This window comes from Symphodus melops (assembly GCF_947650265.1).
Source record: "Symphodus melops genome assembly, chromosome: 6".
In the NCBI taxonomy this organism is placed as follows: domain Eukaryota; kingdom Metazoa; phylum Chordata; class Actinopteri; order Labriformes; family Labridae; genus Symphodus; species Symphodus melops.
In genome coordinates this window covers 25,752,392-25,777,918 of record NC_136696.1, presented here as the reverse complement: position 1 = coordinate 25,777,918, position 25,527 = coordinate 25,752,392, and the positions used below count along the sequence as shown (strand labels likewise).

Below are 25,527 nucleotides of genomic sequence, written 5' to 3'. Positions count from 1 at the left end.
GGTGGGGGAGCGTACTGGCTATCCTTTGTCAACCGCTCAGTGCCATTTAATGGCCTGTAAACCCCTTTGCTGGGGAAAGAACAGGCAATTAGCATACTGAGTGGATTACAAGATTGCTCTGACTCCTGGATTAATGTGTGCACTTAATCTTCTCTTTGCTAAGCGATTCTTGGATATATAGCCATTAAAGGGGAACAAATTTCCCACCTTTCAAAACACGACATGAAAAGGGTTTCTGTCGTGATGCTTCAAAGTTGCAGTAGAATGACTTGATAAGTAAAAAGCTGTCTGGATTAATTATCAAAGGACAACATGTATCTCTTTCAACTTTGGTCATCTCACATTTACAAGTCTAACTAGTTTGTCTACATACATCAGTGAGTATGATGGGGGTATTCTAAGCAAAGACATGTTGGTACCTTCTATAACTTCAACATTTTCAATACTTTCAATACTACGTCAACAGAATTTCCCCCTGGGATTAATAAAGTATTTATGATTCCGATACTTCAAGTTTAAAACAATACAATGTCCATTATTTAACTAATTGATAGAATTAAACGACACCAAGGCTTTAAAAAACAACCGCTATTTGGTCATATTTTTCAGCAAAAGCTGCTCTATGCAAAAGAGAGAGAGCCCTGTCTAAATTGCACAAACACGTTGGAAACATCGCCAAGTGCTGGTGTTCACTTGCAATCTATATTACATAGTGCTCCTCTATTTGTTACCGTGGTATCAAATATGTATTCATACAACTGGCTCAATGCTGGTATTGTATCCAAGTTTAAAGTCTGGTACCATAACAACCCAAGTACCTCCATAGTTCATATCTGTGCTGGAAGTCAGAATGAAACAAGCCAATAAACCACTATCCAAAATGTTCAGCCAAGTTAATTGATTAAAAATGGTGTTTAATTGCAAACTGGATCAAATCACTGAAAAATATTTTTTAATCACAATGCCAGTTATTTTGTCCTTCATTTTATGCACTGCAAGGCAAACTTTAAATACTCCATTTATGTTACTAAGTAATCTACAGGGAACGTGCTCCTGCATGCATTTGATTGGCCAATGCACCTTCTTGCTGTATGAGTTCATATTGCTGCTAAAGTTGAGCCTGGTTCAACAGGTGACCATGTGGTGTTTTCTGGGTTAACCCCATTGGCATCCCTGGTGTGTTGCTATACCAGCTCCATTAATATGCATGAGAAGACAGCGTTATTTTCATACAGGTCTAAAGTAAGTGCAGCCTAAGTGGCCCTGGCGCCTTTCAATGCCCTCCGTGGTTTGGCTGAGTGCCCCCAAAGTTCTCAATTGCCCGTGCAACTGTGCTTGGTTCCACCCATGCACAACTCCAGAAAGGTTAAACTTATTCAAATAAAACACAACAACAACTAATGGCAAAAAACTATCTTCTGACACAATAGCCATGAACCACAAGGGAAAATTTGAATGTATATTTCCACGAAAATGTTTTGCTAAGACATTGCTTCACAACATGAAGGTTCCTGGTTCCTCTAAAGTATGATAGAGACTTAGCAATGTGCATCCGGCCTTTCATCCAAATATGGTCATCTCTGATTCACAAAAACAAAGATGGTGACACCAAAAGACCGAACTGAACTATTTAAAATCACGAGATCGCAAACAAATGGTTCATGCACTGGTGGCTCCATCCACTTGCTTTATTGGTAAAGCATGACCTCCGGGGAAAAACCTCAAGCTTTGTCATGTTGGTGGGTGAGTTGCACTTTTTTTTTAACTTTGCAACCAACTACAGACTCATTGTTCTCCACTGTAGACAATTACGCTACAGATATTTTATTTGGCCATCAATTTAATTTCTACTTTTTGTGTCCTTGAACACAAAAGTCAAACATTTGGAAAAGTCCCTGACGCACAACTACGCCACACACCACATCATCGCCATGATTGCTATCCTCTGACTATCTCTTCTCTATATGATAAACTTTCAGTGTGCACACCATATCTCTACATTCTCCGGCTTCATCTGCTATCTCTGCTATCATTCCTGAATCACTATACCTATTGGCTGGCTTTGATATGATCTTTAATCCACGGCTCCCGCACCTCAAGCCTGAATCTTTCACCCAGAGTGTCAGCTCAGAAATGAAAAGCGCTGATAACTTTGCACAACTATTGCTCACTGCCAAGGCACGGTGTCTTAAAATGGAAACCTCAGCTTCATATAACCGCATAATGCACAAACATTAATGTTGCAGGTAAAATAGTGTCAAAACCAGATAGTCATTATTTTAGTCTGATATTCCCTGGAAAAAAAACTTTTGAAAACTTTAGAATACCAAAGCTTACTTATAGTACTTTGCAGGTGGTACCAATATACCAAAGAGCCATCATGTTGTAAACATAAAAAAAGGCTTAGGACAGCGTGTTTGCCTCGCTGAATTTGTGTGAAAATAGTCTCAGCAGCAATAACAAAACGCACTTCTTCCTTACTTTAAATATCAACATAGATTACCATCACCGCTGCAATTCTCTGCCTCCATCCTCGCAGATGAAAGGCTTTCAGGATGCACTCCTTAAAAAGAGAAATATAGCGCTGATTCACTGCATTGTGTCAAAATGGGAACAGATGGTTGAGGCATACCTCTGCTGTCCGTTGAGATGAGTGCTCGCTGTTCCAAAAGCTACACCGGCAAACCTAAGCCACGGCAGGCTTGTGCTGTATATCAAGCTTCACTCCTGGGTTGTTTTTCAGTGGCATTTAGAGTGTGTAAAAGAATGGGGGAAAGAGAGAGAAAGCCAGGATCCCTGGACACATTAAGAATGCGTTTTCTCCTTAGAAATCAATAATGTCTCATTGCCTTGAAGATCGCCGGGAATGCCATCGCTTTCAATTTATTCATTCATTCTTCTCAATGAACACACTGCAGTGATCCAGTGTTTTCCATCCCGTTTCCCTCTTGGTTCATCTCCTGGGAGGTTCTTTTAACTTGTTAAGATCTCTTCTCTGCTTCTTTAACAAAGGCATTTGTCTGAGAATTGAGAGAGAGAGGAGGAGAGAGAGAGAGAGCGAGTGAGTCCTGGAGTTTGTCTCTGCTTTATTGCATCACAAGCAATGGGCTTAGACATGTTTATTTTCTTCCTCATCAGAACTTGATTTGATATGCTGAGCTGCATTATTTTCTCCACGCACTTCTAAATCTTTATTTATTTATTTATGAAAGCACCCAGTTTAGCATGCAGCTCCTGCACTACCCCCCCTCCCCCCCAAAGCATGATTCCCTTAAAGGTATTTCATGACTCAGAAGGGGCTAACAGAAGCAACTATTGCACAGCAGGGACTTAATATGCCCGTCCACTCACCTTCATTGTCAACATTAGTCATAGAGGTGTTTAGAAAGCTGCTATCAGTACCCAGTTTTTCTTCAAAAAGCGAACTGAGGACTTGAAACATACTTAAACATCACAGACAGCAACACATCCCAGCTGTGGGGTAAGCAATTGCAAAAACTTACAGATTGCAAAAGTAACCTCAGGGAATAAACGGATTTTGCCAGATGTAGTTTTCAAGACTTGGCTGTGATAATATTTCCATCTTGGCGTGCCTGTCAAATGCAGCTGACTGGTTCTCCGGTCTGAGTCATCTCACTTTGTAAGAGAGATTCATCTGTTAGTCTCGCCACTTAGAAAGTGGAGGTTTAATACATTTTACTTTTCCATATTTCTGATCACATCTGCTTGTCTAGAAACTTTAAGCTAAAGGCCGTTGCTTACAAACTGACTTTTTCGACATACTCTGGGGACTCGATGACTAATATGGAAAAAGTACGTTTTCAAAAGGCCCCAGTAGATTTCTTTAGCTGGCAGCTGCAAAAACAGGCCGCAGTGAACGCAACTTAAACCTTGGAGGGAAATCCACAGATCAAAGTAAGTTGTTTGCCACTTACAGTACAAAAAAAGTGTCTGATAAAAACAAGGGAGGAACTCTTGCAAAGATAAACCTTTGGTAAGTTACTCTTCTAGAAAACTGAAAAAGCCAGACAAGGTTCTCTCTGAAAACTCCTTCATTAAACCCTGATACCTCGCAGGACATGGGAGTTACAGCTGTGTTACAGCAACAAAGCAGGATAGTAGAAGAAACAATACACAGTGCAAAATAAAATGTGATAAAAACAAAAAATATGCATCAAAAATTGTTTAAAAAAAGCCAGTAACAGAGCTACAGTTGTAACATAAAGATGTAAGTCATGCATAAAGTACCACTTTGGTATTTTACATGGTTAGTACATGTCCAATACAATATTTATATTATATGACACAATAACATATTAAAGTGACCAATTATGGCAGCAGTAAAAGTCCAGCCCTCGTGTTCTGGATGGTAAATTCATTTTTTGGTAAAAACAAAGTTTGGTGTTATTGAAGAGAGCAATTCAATAGGAAATGTTGGTTTTCAAAAGTGGCCCTACTCTTTAAGTATCCTTTTGGTATATCATTACAAACTTAGTGTTCCAATATGAGGCTGCCATTTTTTAAAAACAGGCACTTAAATTCACTGCAGGTGCCCCAAAGGGTTATTCAATCATATTTTGATGCTGCTAGCAGAAGCAATATACTGGACTAGTATTGAAACTAATTCGACCTATTAGCTATTTATACAAACAAAGAAAAAACATGTCAAATTAAAAAGGCCTTGGTTTGAAAATACATGAATGGCCCTTAAATTGGACCTCTTCTCCAGGCCTTTTCAAGGTAAATAGCAGGAAGCATGAGCGATACTGAACAGCTCCGGTGTTGGTGGCTCAAGAAGTAAGTGAGCGTGTGTGCACACTTGAATCATTCTGCTGAGCGTAACAATAAAACATAGCTCAATGTGAAGTTCCTACTCAGCAACTTTAATGCTTGCTCCACGAACTACGGGGTCAGAGCTTACTGTAGTTTTTGTTCTCCCCACATCAATATATGATGCTTCACTGGGGGTAATGAGAAGCTGTCCACAGTTGTAAAGGTGAAGTGTGCGAACACGCTCCGTGCACGCCACACACCTCTCGACCCCCCCAAGAATGTCGGCCGTGAAACAGCGAGGCCTTTACGGCTCAATTCTGTGTTCCCTCACAAAACCCCTGAAGTCAGCTCGGCTTTATTACAGCTAATGTACCATCTGCTTCCCAGGGCAACTCCTCATTAAATATGGAGGAGATAAATAACATATCTCACGCCTGCACAGCTCTGAACCTAAATGTGACCACGGCTGGTAGAGAGGTGTGTGTGTGTGTGTGTGCGTGTGTGTGTGTGTGTGTGTGTGTGTGTGTGTGTGTGTGTGTGTGTGTGTGATGGTGGGGGAATGAGACAGGCCTGACAGCTCCTTCTTTATACAAGACAGTCTGTGCAACATGATGAAAAATGCAAGCAGAAGTTCCTTAAAAGATTGCTGCTTCAGGCAGTCTTGACAGGATATTTTGCATCTAAAGACATCCAGGCGAGCTCGTCACATTTATGTTGCGAGCTTAAGATTCAATCAATCAGAGGAGAAGTTCCACTCACAACAACAAATCAATATTTCCAGCCTCGTACTCGCGATTTGTAAAAACAGAGACGGGGAAGCTTTTAAAACTTTCTTGTTTTTCCGACACTGAAGTGGGCCGTTATTGACGATACCTGCATGTCTCTTTTTGCAGCTCTTACTGTCGAACCATGAACCTTGCCTCTGCAGCTGTAAGAACATTTGAATCAATGATGAATTCATCAAGAAGAACCAATAGTTCTCCATATTCATGGGTAACAAATATGAAATCATAAAAAGATGAGTAAATAAATGAAGGATAGATGCGGATCAAAATTATACAACATTTAAAAGACTCAAATTAAACATCACTTAGTGACATAGAAAGCGGCAACCAGCCAATTTATCCAAAAAAAATCTACATTACATTCAGCAAAAGATTAAAAAAAAAAGAAGTTTTTCAAGATTTTCAACATTTTTTTCAACATAAACATTAAAGGGATACTTCACCCAGGGATCCTTTCACATGGTAGAAGTGTTGAATGGTCGTGAATCCAACCCTCATGCAATATGATGCAATATGACGCTTTTTGCATCACATGAAGAAAACTTTTAAGCAAAGAAAAACACATTTTTCTCGTCTCAGGGCAAAATGAGGGCTGGATTCACGACCATTCAACACTACTACCATGTTTCTTATGATACACAGCTTCATGTAAATGGGTGAAGTATCCCTTTAAGAAGGATACACCACATCTGTAGAACACACTCTCTGCTTTCATGATGGATTTCAGTCTTCTTCTTCTTCTCTTCAATGGAGGGATCAATATCTCTACGCACGGTACAATGCAACCCTAAGTCTATTTACTGTGATCAACAGCAAACTGTTCAGCATGAACATGTTCATTCACACAGCCTAGATGCAATCCTGTTTTTTGTTTTTTTTTCATGATGGCTGACGATAAAAATCAGTGTCTGAATGTCGTGTTTACATATTAGACTGCTCTTGTGTTGAAGCGCTCTGCTGAGATTTAGAAATGTATCCATATTGTTGGTATTTCTTAGTCTATGAGTAGCAGTTTTCATTATGAGGATAGGATAAGATTCTTCCCCAACGGATATAAAAAATGAAATAAATTGTCAGAGGGAGGAATGCACGTACAGATTAAACAGGAGGAAATCAGCAAATCCCCCGATGAACGTTTCCAGCTTTACTTATGTTTATGTGAAATCAAAGATCTGCGATGAGGAAATCTTGAAAAACACAAAAGGCCAATAAACCAAACTGCATTAGAGAAGCGCTGCAGCGATACCAGAAATGTTAAGTTTGTTATAAAACAAATCAAAATCTTAAGTGTTTCGTACGACAACAAAAACAGAAGTCTGAAGCAACAAACAGCAAGCAAACTCCTGCACACTGTCTGAATGTCACAAATACATCGGCAACATTTTAGTACCGAAACGTTGCCAACGCACTTGTGCAATTGAGACAGCTCTCTCTCTTTAGCTTACAGCAGATTGGCTTAAAAATGCAACTGAAGATCAGAATTTCGTTTGCAGCTTTAGTACTTTAAGATCTTTGACTGTATTGGATGAGGCCTGAGTGACTTCACACGTCTGTTCCTGCAGGGGGAAGCAGCCGTTGCAGCCCAACGACAGACTGAGAGCTGCAGCTGAGGCGGGTTTTAGGCCTCTTGACAAACCGTTACATCTCGCCAATATGTCAGTCATGTCAGCTTTGCACCTAACTATGGACATTCATGAACCCTGAAAGGACTGCTGGATTTTTTCACGTTCGCATCGGCTGAATTTTTCAACACCGGAGGTTGCCGCTCGTGTCAGTTACTGTCCATCAATAAAGTAACATATTGAATAATTTCCAAACATGTGGGAATCCAAAAAAGCATTACACATTTTGACAAGCTGCCATTTTGCTGCATGTTTGATCTGAAACAATAGTGTGAGTATGAAGTGGTGACTCATCAGCAGACTTGGTTAATAGTTTCTCATAAAAATGGTCCACATACTTCCAGAATTGTTGACGACCACAAAGTTGTGGGAGTGTGAGGTAACACACTCTCCACCTTTTATAAGCTCTCCGATAATGAAAAGTTATCTCCTCTGTTTATCTATTTCCCCAGACAATTAAATTCTCCATTACTGTCACAAGGACATATGTGCGTGGGTGTGTAGATGTGTGAGCACGAAAGCCAAATGAATAGCTACTCCCTCGTCACTGCTTAATTTTAGCAAGACAGTCAGGACGGGAGTTTTTTTATGAGCACCTATTTACCATGCACACACACATACTGTTTATTTTATGCTAAGTAGTGAGGCCGCCCTTATCTTTGATTTTCCGAAAAATTGAAGGGAACAGCCGCAGCTCAAAACAAATCTTAACACGTTGTTGTGTGAAAGCTAAGGGATAAATCTCCTAGGAAACACATCTGTTTCAAGTATACACTCTGGATTGTAGTCATGTGGTTCCTTTGAAGGCCGACAAACATTTTAAACTTCAGTCCATCAAACTAAAAAGTGAGTCCGTCGTTGATTTCTCAGGCTCCTGGAGGTGGTACTTACTTACATAATAATTCTTTGATTGTATTGTGTGTGTCTTTTATTAGTCTGTTTGGGTGGCAGGAGCTCAGTCTGGATTTAGGTTGGGAACCGGAGGCTCACGTCCCAATACAATACAGTGTATTAGTGCATGTCCATAGAATCCTTTTTGTGCATGTGTCTATTTCAGCCTGTGTGTTAATAACAGAATGTAAAAGTGATTTCCCCTCCTGGGATTAATAAAGTATGTAAAACGTACACGATATTTAAATAAATCAATAGCAGAAGAAAAGTGAAATGCGACATGACTTGTTGGCTCACTCAAAGAACGAAGGTTACGACACAATAAAGACATCCAGCTTGGTTCAGTTGTATAAAAGCAGCGGGGAGCAGGTAATGTGAAGTTACATCACATCAACCCTGAAGGATCCCACGAGGTCCTTCAGAGCATGATGTTAGACATGATGTTGCAAGACTACAATACCCATGCAACACAGAAGAAGACAGCAGCTTCAGCTTCACAAATCAGATCAGAAGTTCAAAGTTTTCTGTCTCTGTGGAAGAACTTTGAAGGGTTTATGTTTGCACAGACTATTTATTTAAATACATCTGTTGTTGTTTCCAGCTCTGTGTTCACACGGACGAGACAGAGCTTCCTTAAGCTTCCACACTTCCTGTTTATTGACAGTAACTTAAGACACAAAGTCTGTCCATAGAGGTCTTTATGTTAAGACACATTTTTTAAATCAATATCTCTGGACTAAATTTATGATAAATCTTGTTTATTTTTTTAAAGATTTATGTTTGTTCTTTTTGGCAGTGGATAGAGTCAGAGAGAGAGAGAGAGAGATTGGAGACATTCGTACCCGTGCCGCCGGCTTGGAGGACTACAGCCTCCATACATGGGGCACACGCACTAGCCACTAGGCCACTGGTCACCCCCCCTCCCCCATGAGAAAATTGAACCACTAGAAGTGAACAAGTTCAGTCACTGCTCCCTGATGCCTCTCAGCCTCGAAACATGACAAAGAAACAGCAAACTTTTCCAGTGAAATACTGACTCAAATAGCGAGTAAGATTGCATGCTATAAAAAATTGTGATGACTCAGCATAGACTGGACAGAGAGTCATTATTGCACTGAATTGCCTGTCAGTCTACAACAGTACACTGTGTTGAGTTTCTCACCAGATTCCCTATAGTATGTGCTTAACTGTGAGGCAGACAGTTGTTTTTCGGCAAAAATTGAGCTTCAGGAAAAGATCCGAATCAAAAACAAGTCATGCACAACAGAGCTCATTTCCATTTTTTTCCATTTTTGCATAGATTCAATGTAAATATCCTTCAGATCTCATGCTAAAAAAAGGCAGGAATGCCTAGAAAGACTTTCAGAATCTCTTAAGCACTCACTGTCAAGCTCTCATGTTGTCAAATGTCCCAACCCCTCGAAGACATTAAGCAAATGTTGCTGAGCGGCTGTCCAAATGTTTCATCAGTGCACTTTTCTTAAGAAGTGTTTACTCTGCAATGCCAAACAGAACGCTGCGAGCTGAAAGGAGCTCCCTGCATGGTGTTTTCTCTTCTTCCCTTCACCACTGGACACGTTGGAGAGCTCTTTGCAGATGGATACATGCTGCGCAGACTCCTCACGCCAACCCCACAGGCTATGTTTTGGAGCGGCACACTGTACACGCAGGAGGCATTGTTGGAGCTCAAACTGCAAAGGCTGCTGAAGTCAGCTTCTGGCATACTGAGACAAAGCTGACAACTGGTTATACACGAGCCTTTCACTACCCATACACTGCCACACATCTGCCTTTGTCTCCCACCTTCTTGGGCTTTTTATTTCCCTCGAGCCGAAAAAGGAACTCCATAAAAGTTTCAAAAGTCAACAACTCTATCGAGGGTGGGTTCCTCAAAAGAAAATAAGTTTGTTTTTTACTATGTGAAATATTGGAGCTCTGTAGACGTCTGATCTAAAGCCCCCTTTACAAATGACATCCTGGTCATTTTCTAGACACTTTGGGGACTTTGGGGTCCAGACATATTTCAAATTACATATCACATCACTATCAAATGTATAAGGGTTCCACTAAGGTTGAACCAACGCCCATTATCTTAGTGATTGATATTATGGAGAAGTAAGTAGGAAAGCTTGAAGAAGAACATTAGATCTTGGTTTCATATTTTTAACCCCAAAGATGCCAGGAGAAAAACAGAGAGAGCGATGTAGAAATTAATTGTAAATGAATTGTGCAATAGTTACCAATATCGTGTGCCTATAGGACTTCTAGGTCAATTGCTGTGGAAATGAAACTGGAATATTGTTTGATTTTTACAAGAATTGTGTCAAAGTTTATGAATCTGCTTTCGAGACAAAACATGATTACTTAAAACTCCAGCGAACTCTTAAGATTGGAGTTCTTCCCTCTCTTGAAGAGATTTGATTTTGATTTCTGGCCGATCGGTTTGAAACTGTAAGAATCTGAATTGATTAAAAGTGTTTGTTGTTGTTGTTTTCTTGTTTGAATACACTTGCAAGCTTGATGTCATCGAAATTGAGGGAAACCTCGCTGTCCTTCTGAGGATAAAAGGTTTGAATATGAAGTGTACGAAAGACCCAAACACCCCAACCATGACTCGTGGTGAAGTATAACACGTTTATTTCCCGCCTTTACCGACTTCACCTTAACTTCGAGCAGACGTCTACAAGGGGAGAGGGCAGGAAGGTATTAACGTAACAGATTCCAACATTGTGGTTCACACATGTAGCCCTCCTGGACCTTTAATGGAAATCTCCATGTGTGCAGAGCAGGATGTGAGAGGCCCCTTAGAGTCACACTGTGCCATATATATCGTTTACTCCATGAAAGTAAACTTTTTTTTTTTTTTCCAGGCCTCGTTAGAAAGAAATAGTTTTTTTTTTTTTAAATGATGTGCCACCTTAAGAGTGAGACCTCTGATCTAATAATCATGTGTTACCATCCTCCGGCTTTGTTGTGACTTTCAAACGTGTCGTACAACCGTGACGACTCTTTGGCCCACCAGCAGCCCCCGAGCCAGGTGACCCTAATTACAGCGCTGGCTTGGCTGCCAAACGGATCTCATTGGAAACCAGCCACAGTTTTGGCGACCCCAGCATACGAGCTGCTCCCAGTGGAAAGCAATTTAATGCTTGGCTGCTCAAAGAACAAAAATGTATGCAGCACAAGAAATCCCTTAGATAAATTAGAGCGGGCAAGTGGTCTCGGTCAGAGCCGTATCTGAGGCCTGATGAGCCACCTGTCACCTTAGAGGAGACATGAAGCCACAGTGAGATAGGAAGCAGTCGGAATCTGTCACCGCCCTGCAGGTGCCAAGTTACCTGTGGCTGTGGAACTGTCTAAAAGGCTTCGTTAACTAATAAACCATAATATAATCTAAGTATAGGGTAGAGGGGGGCAATGTGACCTCAGATTCATGTTTTTTTTTTATTGCATAGTGAAGCAGCTGACTACTTTGTTTCTCTTGTGTGACTCATTAAGGAGTTGCATTAAAAATAATAACAACCAAAAGAATCAAAGTGTTTATAAAGTCAGGAAATCTTTGCAGAATTTGAAAATTCATTCATCACACTTACACTCCAAAATACATTTAGGAAACTGGGAGCTTTGAAACCCAAAAATGTTCTGGGACGGATTAGTTTTTACAAAGACAACAAATTCAGTCAGTGTCTTATTATTGCTGCCAATAATAGATATGTTAAATGAAGGCTGGAGCTGAGGCGGGTTTCAATCCTCTTCACGAACCATTACATCACACCCACCTGTCAATCAAGTCGCCCTGGTGCTTAAATGTGGATAACACACAGTGTTTTCAAAATAAAAAACATACCCCTGTGTGTGCCAATGATGACATTAACTCATCAGAACTATTTAGTTTTTTTTGTACCAGGCTGTAAACATGTTAAACATGTTCATTTGTTCGTGTTTGTGACTTCTGGCATTCCAGGCCTCAAGCGGTCACTTGACAAACTGCAGGACTTTGGGGGTGGCAGTCCGTAGCTCAGTCCATATGGACTTAGGATGGAAACCGGAGGGTCGCCAGTTCAAGTCCCGATGCGGACCAAAATATGGAATTCTCAAGCACTGCCAAGGTGCCCTTGAGCAAGGCACCAAACCCACACCAGCACCAGCAGAGGGGGCGCTTCCGGTGGGAGCAGCCATCACACTCTGACATCTCTTCATTAATGCATGTCCACAGGTCCCACAGCGATTAATAAAGTAAATAAAATTAAAACCAAAATATATTCCCTGAAGGCATCACTAGAAGAGCTTGTTTAAAGAATGCAGTAGACAGAAGCATGCACGAGTAACTACGGACTCATACAAATGAACTCAGCTGAAGCATTTATGAGTTTTCTGAGTTCCACATAAATATTCCTGCAGTCAAAGGCGATATGTCTGTATTGCTTCTCACTGCAGCCTGCCTGTGAGTTGAAGCTGACAAAGTGAAAACATGTCCTTCCCCAGTAATTAGTGCTGAAGTGCCAACAGAAAATTGTCCTTTGAAGCCCACTACGCCGGGGCGGCTGAGGAGCAAATCAGCGTGGGTTGAGAGGTGCTCGGCTGGAGCAGAGACCATGATGACCTTTAGATTGAAACAATGTCCTGGGGAGTCAAAGCCATTAAGCACAGTAACTGTAGGTACTGGAGTGAGCCCCACACTGAGAATCCATCTCCTTAGATTAGCTGACAGCAAACAGGCCACAGAGTGGAGCCCGCTTTGGTGGAGTGACGCCCTGAAGGGGCCTCAAAGACGTAATCCCATTCGCCCTCCGAAGGCTTGAATTGTTTCTCCTCGGACCCCTCTCTAAACAAAAAAGAACATGGACCACACACTGCTTCCCTTCAACCAGGGAAGCACAAAGACATCATAAGCGACACGACTAAACCAACGACGCCTTCTTTACTTTTCTGCTTTAAAAGAACGTCTGACACATTCTTTGTCGGGTTTTCAGTCGCAGGCTCGTCTAACGGCATCCCTTCATTGTCATGCCTCAAATCCGTCCCATTACAAGCACGTTTGTCAACTAACTAATCACTTTTTCTGAATGCCGATGACAGGAATTATGTAAAAAGAAGTCTTTTTTTCCCAGTATGTGGATCAATGGCTTTGACAACAGGACAAAATCTGCAGAGCAACAAGTTCCTGATGTTTACCTAATGACAAATGCTGACAAGTGACGATGAGTTGCAGTGAGGAGTCTATGCAAAAGTTTTGACATGTTACGCAACCACAAGAAAATGTGAGTTGAGGAGAAAGGTAATGGATAATGGATGGAAAAACTGCTGCATATCTTAATGAATATCTGTCCCACAGTCTGCTGCTCTTGGTGACATCAGGAGCATGTGAGGAAAGAGGGGAAGTGATGCATTATGGGACAGTAAAGGGATGGCCAAATATAAAGCTTTGGCTTTTGGTTTTGGCCAGAGAGACTAGTGCTAAATGTGACATCTAAAGTTGCATATTGCACCTTTTATATACAGATTTGTACAAGGTAAAGATCCACTGATTGATTCTAAAGACTAAACCTATTTATGCGACAAGATGTTGCAAGCACAGTTTTTACACTTTGATATTGATCATCCCACCCAAAACAATCCAGTGCATCCATCAATACAGTGGCACGCATTTGGAAGTAAAAGAAAATTCAAAGCAAACCCCCGTGGTCACAGAAGCACAACAAGGCCTCTCTCCTGCTCCTCAGTAATCCCACAGACAGCAGCCTCACTGTTTTACTTTGATGGCAGCTCTGTGTCTGTAAATGATACAGAGCCTTTGTTTGTTGTGAAGCAGTCTCGGGCTCGGGTTTGTCTCTAAGTGCTGAGTATATTTACCCTCTATCCAGTGCTATGCTTTGTTGCACTCTGTGAAACAAGGTAGAATTCAATTACATGGTGGCCGAGGTCCTGACAAGAGCTCGTTCTTGTTTCAATCACCCCTCGGATGGATGTGGGGATGAGGAGACGAGGCGCTCCAGTCGTCCCATCGTGGACCAGCAGAGGGCTTTGAAGCGTGAGGACGAGTTGGTCATTGGCACTGATGGATGTTTAAATCAAACAACAGCATACCTTTAGTTCAGTCAACCCGAAACACCTTTGTATGTTTCAACCTAACACCTGTGCAGATTTTTTTTTTACGACTCAGCATCTAAATCAGTGATGTGCATGTGTTTGCTGCCTTTTCCTTGTTATTATCAATAGCCTTAATGTAAATAAATATCAATACAGCTAAGAGGGTTTTTTCCACAGGTTTAAGTACCCCACTTGTTGCTATAGAAACAACCCCACAAGCCTTGGATTCCTGTCTGCATCAAGCGACGACCTCCAGTGTTTAAAAAAAATGAAGCCAATAACACAGCGGTTCATTGACTAAATGGTAAATCGACTTTATCTTGTAAAAAGCTTTTCTAGTCTTCTGACTACTCAAAGCTCTTTTACACCACAGGTCACACATACACGCTCACACACTGATGACAGAAGCTCCCATTCATACACGTTCACACACCAGCGGCGAAGCAGCGGGAGCCACTTGGGGTTAAGTTTCTATCCATCTCTACCGACTGATCCGCAGCTGCCCATAACAGCATGTCCGCTCGAGGCTGGTTGCACAAGCTTCCACTTTATTTTAGAGTCATCGCAGAGACTAAAAGGATTGGTTAGAAAACTGGTGGTAACTGAAAGAAATGGGTTTGAATCGGGCTGTTTTGGTTCCATTATACATTAAATATGATGTTTATAAGGTCCACTGCACACACCTAATGCAAAACAACATCTGTTGAAGGGCCTCTATTCCAAATTTTAATGTTTTCTTCTTTTTTTTTATATATCGCCATTTTCTCCAACATAAAATCGACAGTCCGTGAGCTCTTTGTGAGTCATGCAGTGTGTACAGTGCAGCCATCACACTGACGGCCCTCTCTCAGGACCCTGCCCGAGCCCGGCGCAGATGAACAGACTCCAATAAAACAAACACCATCCATCATCGTGATTGTCACACTTTTCATTGAGTTCATAATTTCACTGTGAAAACGGGTGTGGAGCCGTGGCTGCAGAGACAATTTAAGGCAGTAATCAAGCACATTATGAGACCATGTTGGTAATTAATGGGTGACAATGGCAGTGGGAGGGTCTCATGGGAACTGGGTAAACCATATTTGTGAGGACTCGTGTATTTCACCTTATTCCTCTCAATAACACGATACGTTTGTCTGTATTCCTCGGGGTTGGACTGTCGCCTGTGATTGAACACCGCCTTGTCCTGGCGGAGGCCAGATCATTTAACTGCTATTCTCCTCAGTTCCCTATGGGGGCTTTTTTTTGGTGTCTGCCTCATTGTGTACACAGCTCGTAAATGATATTTATGGGCGAAGCCTACGGAGGGATGTTGTGATGAGAACACAAACGTACAAACACAAACTGCAGAGTGACAGCGAGAAATATGGAGGAGACTTAAGCTACGGCCGCAGCATGAAGATGGTCATGTCGATGCGGCGGGAGATATTCCTCAGAAGTTTTGCAAATAGAAGTCAGAAACTAAACTCACTGCAAACATGACCAATAAGTCTGCATACGCTTACCGTACGTACATACACTGAGTGATTACCAGAGGGTCCGTCGCTCTAAATATATACTACAGGACTTAAAGTGACAATCTGACTGGTATTACGTTATTATGGGAGCGACAGTAGCTCATCCTGTGGAGACCTGGGTTGGAAACTGGAGAGTCACCGGTTCAAGTCCCAGTACAGACCATGTGCAGAGTGTGTAATTGGGGCTGGTCGCTGGAGAGACGCTAATTCACTTCCTGAGCACAGCCGCCACTTCATCAAGGCACCAAACCCCCAAACTGCTGGGTGCTATTCCCTGCACATCGCCCTCCCGCTGACATCTCTTCACTACTGCACGTCTCTGAGTCCTGCTTTGTGCTTTCAGGCCTTTGTTTGTCTTGTCTCACAAAGCAAAGGAACAAGTTGAGGTTAATCAAGTAAAGACAATTACATACAAACTCAAACAGATTTCAACATCACATTCTTACACCAAGTAAAGTCTGGAAGAAAAAAATGGAGGCAAGTTTTTTTTTTTTAACGTTTATTGTAATGACTGGGAGATTCAAACATGTAGTCTGCTGCGATCGCCTCTCTACATGGGGCGTGCCACATAACTGCTAAGCTATTAGCGCCCAAACTGTTTGATGATACGATAAAAGATGCGAAATATCTTGTTTCAAGCTAATTGTGTTCTATTTAGAAGTGTGCAATTTAAATCTGTGATCTTGTGATTTTCACTTTTTCCTTTTGTATTAGAGGAACACATGGACAAAAGCTTTTCAGGAAAAAAAAACAAAGATGGAAATATGTTCTTCTTTTAACCGATTTGTAACATCAAGGGAAATATCAGATTTCACAAGTTTGGTGTTTCGATGTTATTTGAACCCAGGTGGGAACAGCATACATGAAATATTGACAAACATCACATGCATCTTATTTTATGTTAACTTATTGCTCTGACTTTCAGACCGTTACAAAATTGTGCCTTTAGGACTGAAGTGACTTCTGTGGCCTTTGCAATGAGTTATGCAGCCAAACACAAAAACCCACTAACACACACATACACAAATACACTAAGACACACCTACACAAACACAATAACACACACATACACAAACCCACTAAGACACTAAAACACAAATGGAAAACTGGAGAGAGGTTTTTTAGCTAACCCTGAGCACATCTAGCTGCATTCCTACTCATTTTTCTGACTCACATATGTTTTCCCCCCTCCAGGCGACTTCCAACCAACGTTTGTGAACATGAACAAATCTCCCTGAGCCCGGTAACAATATAACCCAGACTTTAATGTGTGATGTCATCAGAAGTCATAGCCTCCAGCTCTAACATTGACTGAAATTTGGATGTAGCATGGTTTGAACTTTCAACCACAAAATGAGGTGAAGGGTTGTTTTTTTTTTTCTTTGCAGAATGATTTAAACCCAAAATATCTTGGTTGCCATCAGGGGAATATATCCGAATGCAGGGTGCATGTTCAAAAAGATTCCACTGGTTCTTTGTTGCCATGGAAAAACCTGACAAAAATGTAGCACGCTGACCCGATGTTGAATTGACATAATCAGTGGTAAACTGAAATGTTTTTTGCAGCACCCTTGCAATTTGTTCTTTTCACAACTGATTGCCACGTTTACCTCTTTTAGGAACCTTTTCCATTCCAGCTCACTCAGAGGCTGAAATGCATTTTGACAGGAAACCATACCAGTGTAGGGCATTTTAAAAACTTGTGGGTTACAATAGTTCAAAGACAAACGTGTAAAACTCTGAAACACTAACATAGTGTCATGCACACCTCTGCATTGTGCATATCCATTTAACTTCAAATATCGTGCCTGTCTCCTTCCTTTTATTCATCCGTTGATGCTTGGCTCTGCTCTCTGCATATCAGGTCTGGGCACAGGCTAATCGTTCGTCCCAGAGGCTCAGCAGGACTGCAGCAGTCTGAGGGCAGCATGTAACCCCAGACGTACTTTAGAGTGGCACAGCAGCCTGAATGCCACGTCCACAGAGAGAGAGAGAGAGAGAGCGAGAGAGAGAGCGACCACTGGCGTTTGGCCTGTCGTCTACTATCAGCAGGTTTTTGGCTCAGTGAAACCTTTTTGCACCGCTAATGATGTCTTTTATGCAAGCTGTGATCCATCCAGAATCTCTTGGCTCGCCTTTAGGTAGAATTTATGCCTTTAATATCATGAATAATCTAGTTCCTAAAAAATATCTGTATTATCTTCCCCGTGAGCTGAGGTAAAGATTCCAGCAAGAGACTTCAAGGTAAAGCTTTCAATTCAGACACGGCTTTGCACTAAAACACAAACGTGTAGAAGCAGCTCTGCATTAAAATTTGATGAACTAAGTCATGAAATATGGAGGTGCTGATAAAGTGGATGTTAATAGGTTGCCTATGGGTGGACCGAGCCTGTAAGTGAGGTGAACATCCTTTAATGCAGAAACACAAGCGTTTGTAAAATGCTTCAGCTGCTCACATGGAGAAAAAAAAAAAAAAAAAAAAAGAGCAAATTACTTTTCAGTATTTGCACAGAAAAGCAACAGATGTGTTAGTAAAAATGGATGATCATTATCCACTTACCTACACGTTTTATATTTAATAAAGCACTCTTCATTCACTTCACTCAGCTTTCAAAGGACGCCATAATCACAGATGTGATTATAAAAAAACGTCCTTTTGTGCATCGACTGAAGTCAACCTGGATCAAACTCCATCAAGGAGCTGTCCATGGTGCTTAATTTGAGCTCTCAGAGCTGGATTTACAAACAATCCCTTGCTTTAAAGCTCAATCCTCCTTTTCTTTTTCATATTTTGTCCGGTGGTGGAGCCAGAACTTGTTTTACTGTGGTGGGTGAACTGGGCCACTGAAGTACACACACACACACACACACACACACACACACACACACACACACACACACTTTAATAACTTACATTAAGTATCAACTATATATGTCATATTACTGTGTACATTGTTTTTGGTGTTTTTGGTAGTCCTCAAAGCCCAGGTTTGGACCCGAGCTTTGACTCCTTTCTGTCTCTAAAATAAAGGCATAAAAAGCCCCAAAATAAATCTGGAGAATGAACTCAAATGAACTTCTTCATTCAACACATATCTGTAGTGATGACTGCTTTTGTTTGTTGATGCTATGCCAAAAATACTAAATGAGACTAAATTCCAGAGAGAGAGAGAGAGAGAGAGAGAGAGAGAGAGAGAGAGAGAGAGAGAGAGAGAGAGAGAGAGAGAGAGAGAGAGAGAGAGAGAGAGAGAGAGAGAGAGAGAGAGAGAGAGAGAGAGAGAGAGAGAGAGAGAGAGAGAGAGAGAGAGAGAGAGAGAGAGAGAGAGAGAGAGAGAGAGAGAGAGAGAGAGAGAGAGAGAGAGAGACAGAGAGAGACAATGGACCCGAACCTGCGGCCCCTGTACACGGGGCGTGTGCACCTATCCCTGCACTATGGTGCCACATGTTCAGTCTTTTTAAGGAAAAGCATGAAGAGAACTTGATAATTACATCAAGCCCAAAATGTAATCTTAATGTCACAGAGAAAAGTCCATCCACCTATAATCTTCTTTGCCTCTTATCTTGTGTCGGGACAGGAGGGCGGTTTTCTTTCCTTGCATGCACCGTAGCAGTTGACCCGCCTGCACAGGTTGGCAGTGGATCACACAACTAAGACAGAGACAGATATCACATTCAATCCAATTAAGAGTCTCCAAATCTGCACCCAGAGGACGCCCATATGGTCGAGGGGAGATCATGCAAACTGTACAAAGAAAGAGCCCAGCCGGCCTGCTGCTTTGGAACAAGGAGGTTCAAAGATGAACCACTCAGCTGCTCTGCTGCCAGATTTCTCTCCTTTTTTTTTTTTTCAAGGGGAAATATAATAGTTGTAATCCTGTCAGGAGCATATGTTCCCATTATTTTAAGAAATCAATTCTATTATTACAGCGCCAACATTTTTTTTTTACAACTGTTAAAATGATTCAATCAATACTGCTTTGGGCACTGGAACAGGAATCAAAATCTAAAAGTATTAGTGTTGGTCTGACTTCAGAGTGCACTCACTGCTTGGTGTAATGTATGAAACCCACTTTGTGCACAGACATTATGAGAGATGAATAACATGTTTGTGTTGCTCTTTTTTAGAGTGACAAGAGAAAGGCGGAACTTGAAAAGAGGCTGGGAGTGCTAATGAGCCTTATTTTAAGAACACAACACGGCCATGAATATTTAACAGCTTGTCTCCTTGATGAAGCACCAAAATAAAAAGTCTGACGAATTCATCATCCCGGGTGAAAAATGGTTTGTGTGAAGCTGCTGCTGTAAAGATGCCTCTGAACAATGTTACTGTACAACAGTGATGCATGCCTTGAAACGGATCCTGTACATCTTGATTAAAATCAGAAGACTCATTTAAAATGTAACCAAAGCAGCAGCACACACACTTAGTCCGAGAAGAAAATCGCAATGTGAGATAATGTTGTGTTCGATATGGTGATCAAGATACGAAGTGAAAAATGAAGGTTTATGAGATATAAATCACAGTTTTCATATCTATCGACTGTGGTTCATGTTCACATCCTTGTTTGTGCAAAATGTTTCATCCTAAATCCAAATGAAATCCAAATATTTTTAACACTAAATTGGCACAAATTCATCTGAGGGAAGCTAACAGCTAGCTAAAGATTCATCTGAGTGGCTTAAAAGGAAGAAAGTGAAACATGTTGCACATAAATACAGAAGAAACCCACTACACAGTGTTTAAATGTCTCTCTGAGTCAGGATGAGCGGGAAGCTCGAGTCCCGTTAGCTGAGCTGTTGTCAGACTTGTGTTTACGGAATAATCGGCGTGTCGCCAAATTTGTTTTGGTTTCACGCCGGTGCTCAAGGGCGACATCTACGATCTCACGCTCTTCCTTTAAGATTAATGTTGATTAAATCCTGGCCTGTTGAACTCGGGCCTCGAGCATTCTTTGTTTACACAACTCATGGTTTTGCAATGTGATTATTGTGATGGGTCATATCATAAAAATGAAATTGCAATTAATTATGGAGCCCTAATGTAAACTTACTTTGGCATTTTTATTATTCAGGAATGTAATCGTCTTGTTGGCGCAGTGGTTAGTGTGTGTGCTAGATGTATGAAAGCTGTAGTCCTCCTTACACTGCGGCCCAGGTTCGAATTTAACCCGTGGCTACTTTACCGCATGTCCCTCCCCGCTCTCTTTCTCGCTAATTTCCGACTAAGAAAATAAGAAAAACAAACCGTTTCAAATCTTTATCTGGAATCAATGACCGACACTCTCTGAGCGGACCTTTCAAGGTAGTCGTGGAAGATATTCTGCAAGGTGCAAACTCCCAGGTTCTCACTTTGTTGCTTAGCAACAGCGAAGGCACTGGCCCCACTTCCTTTCCCTTCTTCAGGAAAACAACCTCAGTGTCCAAAATAAATAAAGATAGAAGGACCACACAGTGAACCTCTTGAGCGGGGTTAAGTCTCTGGGAATAACACTCAGCAAACAGCAGGGAGAGCGGCTGCGAAAGGCCACCGAGTTGTTTATGTGTGGTAATTACACCCTTTACTCTTAGGACATAAACAAACAGCTTCATCTATGGATTCTTTAAAGGCCTGGAATAAGATAATTAGAGCCTCCTATACCTATGAAGATAACATGGTGAAACGCTTCATTAAATGTGGTGTTGTTTAAAGATAAATGATGAATTCCTGACATAATTAGATGTCATATTTTTAGACTCTGAACACTGACAAAGATTAAAAATGAATGCAAATAGCTGTTTACGACTGAAAATGCAAGAAAACACCATCAGAACAGATCAAAAGGGCTACTAGACTACTAACAACACAACTAAGGACTCCATATCAAAGACGACTGGCTTTATCTCATTAAAGCAGGCAAGAAAAAAGGGGGGGGGGGGGAACTTGAGTTCCAAAGGGAAATGTAACAGTTTTGCCCGTATTTGCTTTGTTATTTAGCTAGAACAGCTCAAATTAATTACTCTCATCTTCCTCACTCGATTCATTATTCTAGCTGTAAACACATTAGTCAAATGAAATGTCTCCAAGCACACCTGGCATTCTTATCTTCCCCGCTGTAGACGACAGGTCGGTGCAGCTTTCCAACGCGCTGCAAGCAGAGTATTAAAGAAACCCGGCGCCTTTTCTGGGATATGGTACCTGCCGCCTTCGTCTACCGATAGCTGCCTCCCAGGAAGCCTTAATGTATGAGATTTGTCAGTGTCAATTTCCCAGCTAATCTCTCTGGTCCACCTCGCCGCTGCCGCCCATTCATTCTGCCGCTCTGTCTCTACCTGCTCACAGCATCCTGGGAAGGATGCAGAGGCAGCAGGAAGCCGAGGGAGAGGAAACACATCTGTTATAGCTGCTGCTGCAGAGTGACCCTGCGTGTGCAACCGGCAGGAATGATACACATCCAGGGACAACTGGGCCAGCTCATGCATACTTATTTAATACACAGATGATTTACTGCACAAGGTCTGTTTTTGTGAATGACACTCTGAAATACACACAAACAGCTTTGAAGACAGACCAGGAAACTCGTTTATTTTGAATCAGGGTCACTGTACAAAGTAAAACACTTTCAACACTATTTATTTGTCACTGAGGGAAATTCTGGTTTGCACTTTTTGGAGAAATTCTCACACACACACACAGGCCCAAAAGGGACATGCATGTATGGAGAGATGTCAGAATGGGTCATCTACACACTGTTGGGGGTGCACTGCCTTGCTCAAGGGCACCTCTTCATTGCTCAGGAAGTGACCTGGCATCTCTCCATGTTTTACTTGAAGTGACGACTCTCAGGTTCCCAACCCCAGTCCCTACAGACTGAGCTATATGCTGCGACTGTCACTGGAGAGAAAAGATGTTTTATACCTGATTTAGCAGACGAGCTCATTTAGTCCCTGGTCAGGTGATGGCAATACTAAAACACAGATCAACCAGTCATCTACACATGCACACACATTTAGTAAGAGAGAAGAAGAACACAGAACAATATACAGATAATAAACATTTTGAACACGTTTTCCTGAGTTAAAGAATATCAATATTAGTCTATGATAAATCCTGCAACTCAAATCAGGTCAAACTTTTTACAACACCTTCATATACCTACATTTTATCATTTCTCTTACAAAATGATATTGTGGGAATATTAAACCACTTTCGCTCTGTGCTCCTCCAGCCCGTGAAGGAGAGAGACAAAGACAGCGGAAGCGTGCGCACACATACGTGCAGCGCAGAAACATGGATCCACGGGGCAGAGAGGTGAGGCGCGAGTGAATGCAGGGAAACTGTATTTTGTTTGTTGAACCGTTAGCCTGTTAGCCTGTTGTGCATGTGTGGCTGTCCGTTAATGTTTGTGCACACGACATGAGACAGCTCACGTGTGTGAATCGACACAAAGTTTGGCTATACTTGTGAGGACCATCCGGTCAGATTCAAGTCACATGCCGATCTACGAATGCACCTCTACAGCTTAATGTTTAAAGTGCACACCTTGTTTGTGGAGACATGTGTCACACTGGTGCATTAATGTGGAGATGTATTGAATGCACTTACAAAAGACAAGCCAGCCTGATGCTGTAACATGGTAATATGAAGACTCAGAGGAGCTCAGAGTGCAGCTCACCAGGCTCCGTTCAGGAAAAAAACTTTTAACACTGTGACACTCAAACACAAAGGAGGGATAAACGGCTAATCAACAGACAAAGAGTTCTCTTTGTTACACATTCTTGCCCTGGCTTCTGAATCTCAAACCTGCTTTTTTTTAACAGTGTCAGAAAGCAGCATTTCTCAAGAAACAGGGAGTGTAAGTTTCAGCAGCGGAGCTGAATTTGGCAGGCACAGAGGTGTAATATGCCTTAAGTTCTGCAGTGGGAGAAGAAAATGCTAATTTAGGCTATGTTTAAAAAAGAGAGAGAGAAAAAAAAAAAGAAGGTTTAAATCCTCTGCTCATTACTGTTGGACGCTGGTGTGCTGCAAAGCCTCCCAGCCAGTAATATTACAACACTTAATTAAAATAATTCCGAAAAAACATTCAATGAAGACCTTGCCTTTCATTCGACTTCAGACTTCAGAGGATGACATTCAAACTTTTCCAATGAGAAAAGAAAACTTGCAGCTTCCTCAGAGCTGTAAGTGTTCGAGAATGATTATATTTATTTTAGGACTGGGAACTTTTTCTCTCTGTTTTTTTTTTTTTTGCAGTTTGAGTGTTGATCACACACGTTCTTGTTTCGAAGATTACCTGCTGTGTTCGTTCCTATCGGAGGAGGCCAAAACCCCCCCAAGTGCAACATTAACAGATTAATTTCCACAATGTGTCGACACATTTCCACCAGAACAAGCTCACACAGACGCCCTGCTCAGAGCTCATGAACAGTATTTAAAGGCTTGGTGCTCATGTTAGGATTCATCAAACATGGAAGCATGTGCAATTTTATGCTCCCTGACATATAAAAAATCCAATATAGAAATGTCTATATCTATATCTCTGTCATATATGTGTGTATATTCTTTAAGAGCAAATTCTCTTTTTAGATTTGACTTTTAAAGGAGCAGTCTGTAAGATATCTAGCGAATTAACTACAGTATACTTCACTTTACTATAGTAAGGAAACATGCTATGTTGAAGTTGAGGCTTCTCTGACAACAACACAGCAGCCAGAATGTCCTTTAGATTCTGATCCCGAATGGTCTGGATTTGTTTGGACCAGATAAGGTAGGCGGTTTTAAGAAACCCCTACACGGCCGTTTTGGACGTAGCTCGGTTTACCAGGAAAACATAAAACCAACAGGTGCTGCAGCGATGGAAACAAGAAGGCAAGGCAAGGTTCAGATGGACCTGAACTAAAGCCTCTTCATTGTTCTAATAAGCTCCACGAGCAGAAACATGCTCAAACTAGGATCAATGTTTGAGAGACTGGAGAGAGGTCAGATTGCAGAGCTGGATAAACCATACTTTACTATAGCTGCATTGTTTAGCAAATCATTAGAAATACAATAAGTACAACATAGACGAGTATCCTGACCTACTGTACTGACTGTAAATAATGTCAGTTATTTGAGAGTATTTTAGGCATTCATGGACAGATCTCTAAGTACCTCTCTCTGCATGAGAACAGTGTGTGTGTGTGAGTGTGTGTGTGTGTGTGTGTGTGTGTGTGTGTGTGTGTGTGTGTGTGTGGAGGATGAATATGATGAATTACATCTTTCAAAAGTAACCAAAAGGTCCTCGTCATTTGACATCCATGACAAAGATGAATTACTGAACCGCCTAAAGGTCAATGAACTCCTAATCTACAGGGTGACAACAAGCCAAGAGGAATGTCTTAAAGTGACACTTTGTATTTTGGGAAGCAGCAGGTGTAGCAAAGAATTGATTCATGTCACCATGGTGAGTATTAATACCGAGAATTGTGAATTGATTCCAACATCCAAAATTAGATTTTTCTACAGTTCAAGTACTGCTGACTAATCGCCACTTTCCTTTGTAGCACTGGCACACCAGATTGTTCCTAATGTTAGCTAGCTCTAAGCGTCAGTAGTGTAAGGCTGTGTCAGAGTCAGTAACATATACACTGTATTAAATATACCAGATCTGCAAAATGAAAGTGAGGCAACCTGTAAACGATCAAAATGACATCATGGGGCATCCACGGGAGTCGAGATAAGTGCGACAACGGCCAACAACATCTCACCAACAGTCCGCTTTAACAATCAGTCAGTACAGAATAAAACTAATAAGACTCGTCCTCTGTTTCAAAGACCTGCACTCCTACAGCGTCGTCAACAGTCTCGCTTCAGATTTAAGATCACGTCATTGT

The 25,527-nt window shown here is 41.5% G+C and overlaps 1 protein-coding gene across 4 annotated transcripts in view; it reads right to left on the bottom strand.

Moving 5' to 3' along the window:
* Nucleotides 1-25,527, bottom strand: part of mgat4c (mgat4 family member C) — a 109,252-nt gene that overhangs the window by 63,777 nt on the left and 19,948 nt on the right. For 2 of the 4 annotated variants that reach the window (XM_079345409.1, XM_079345410.1), the window contains exon 1: nt 2,633-3,234. The exons of the other annotated variants lie outside the window; for them this stretch is intronic. The gene's annotated coding sequence lies outside the window, so the exon portion shown is untranslated. Of the gene's footprint in view, nt 1-2,632; nt 3,235-25,527 lie in introns of those variants that run through there. 4 annotated transcript variants of the gene reach the window in all.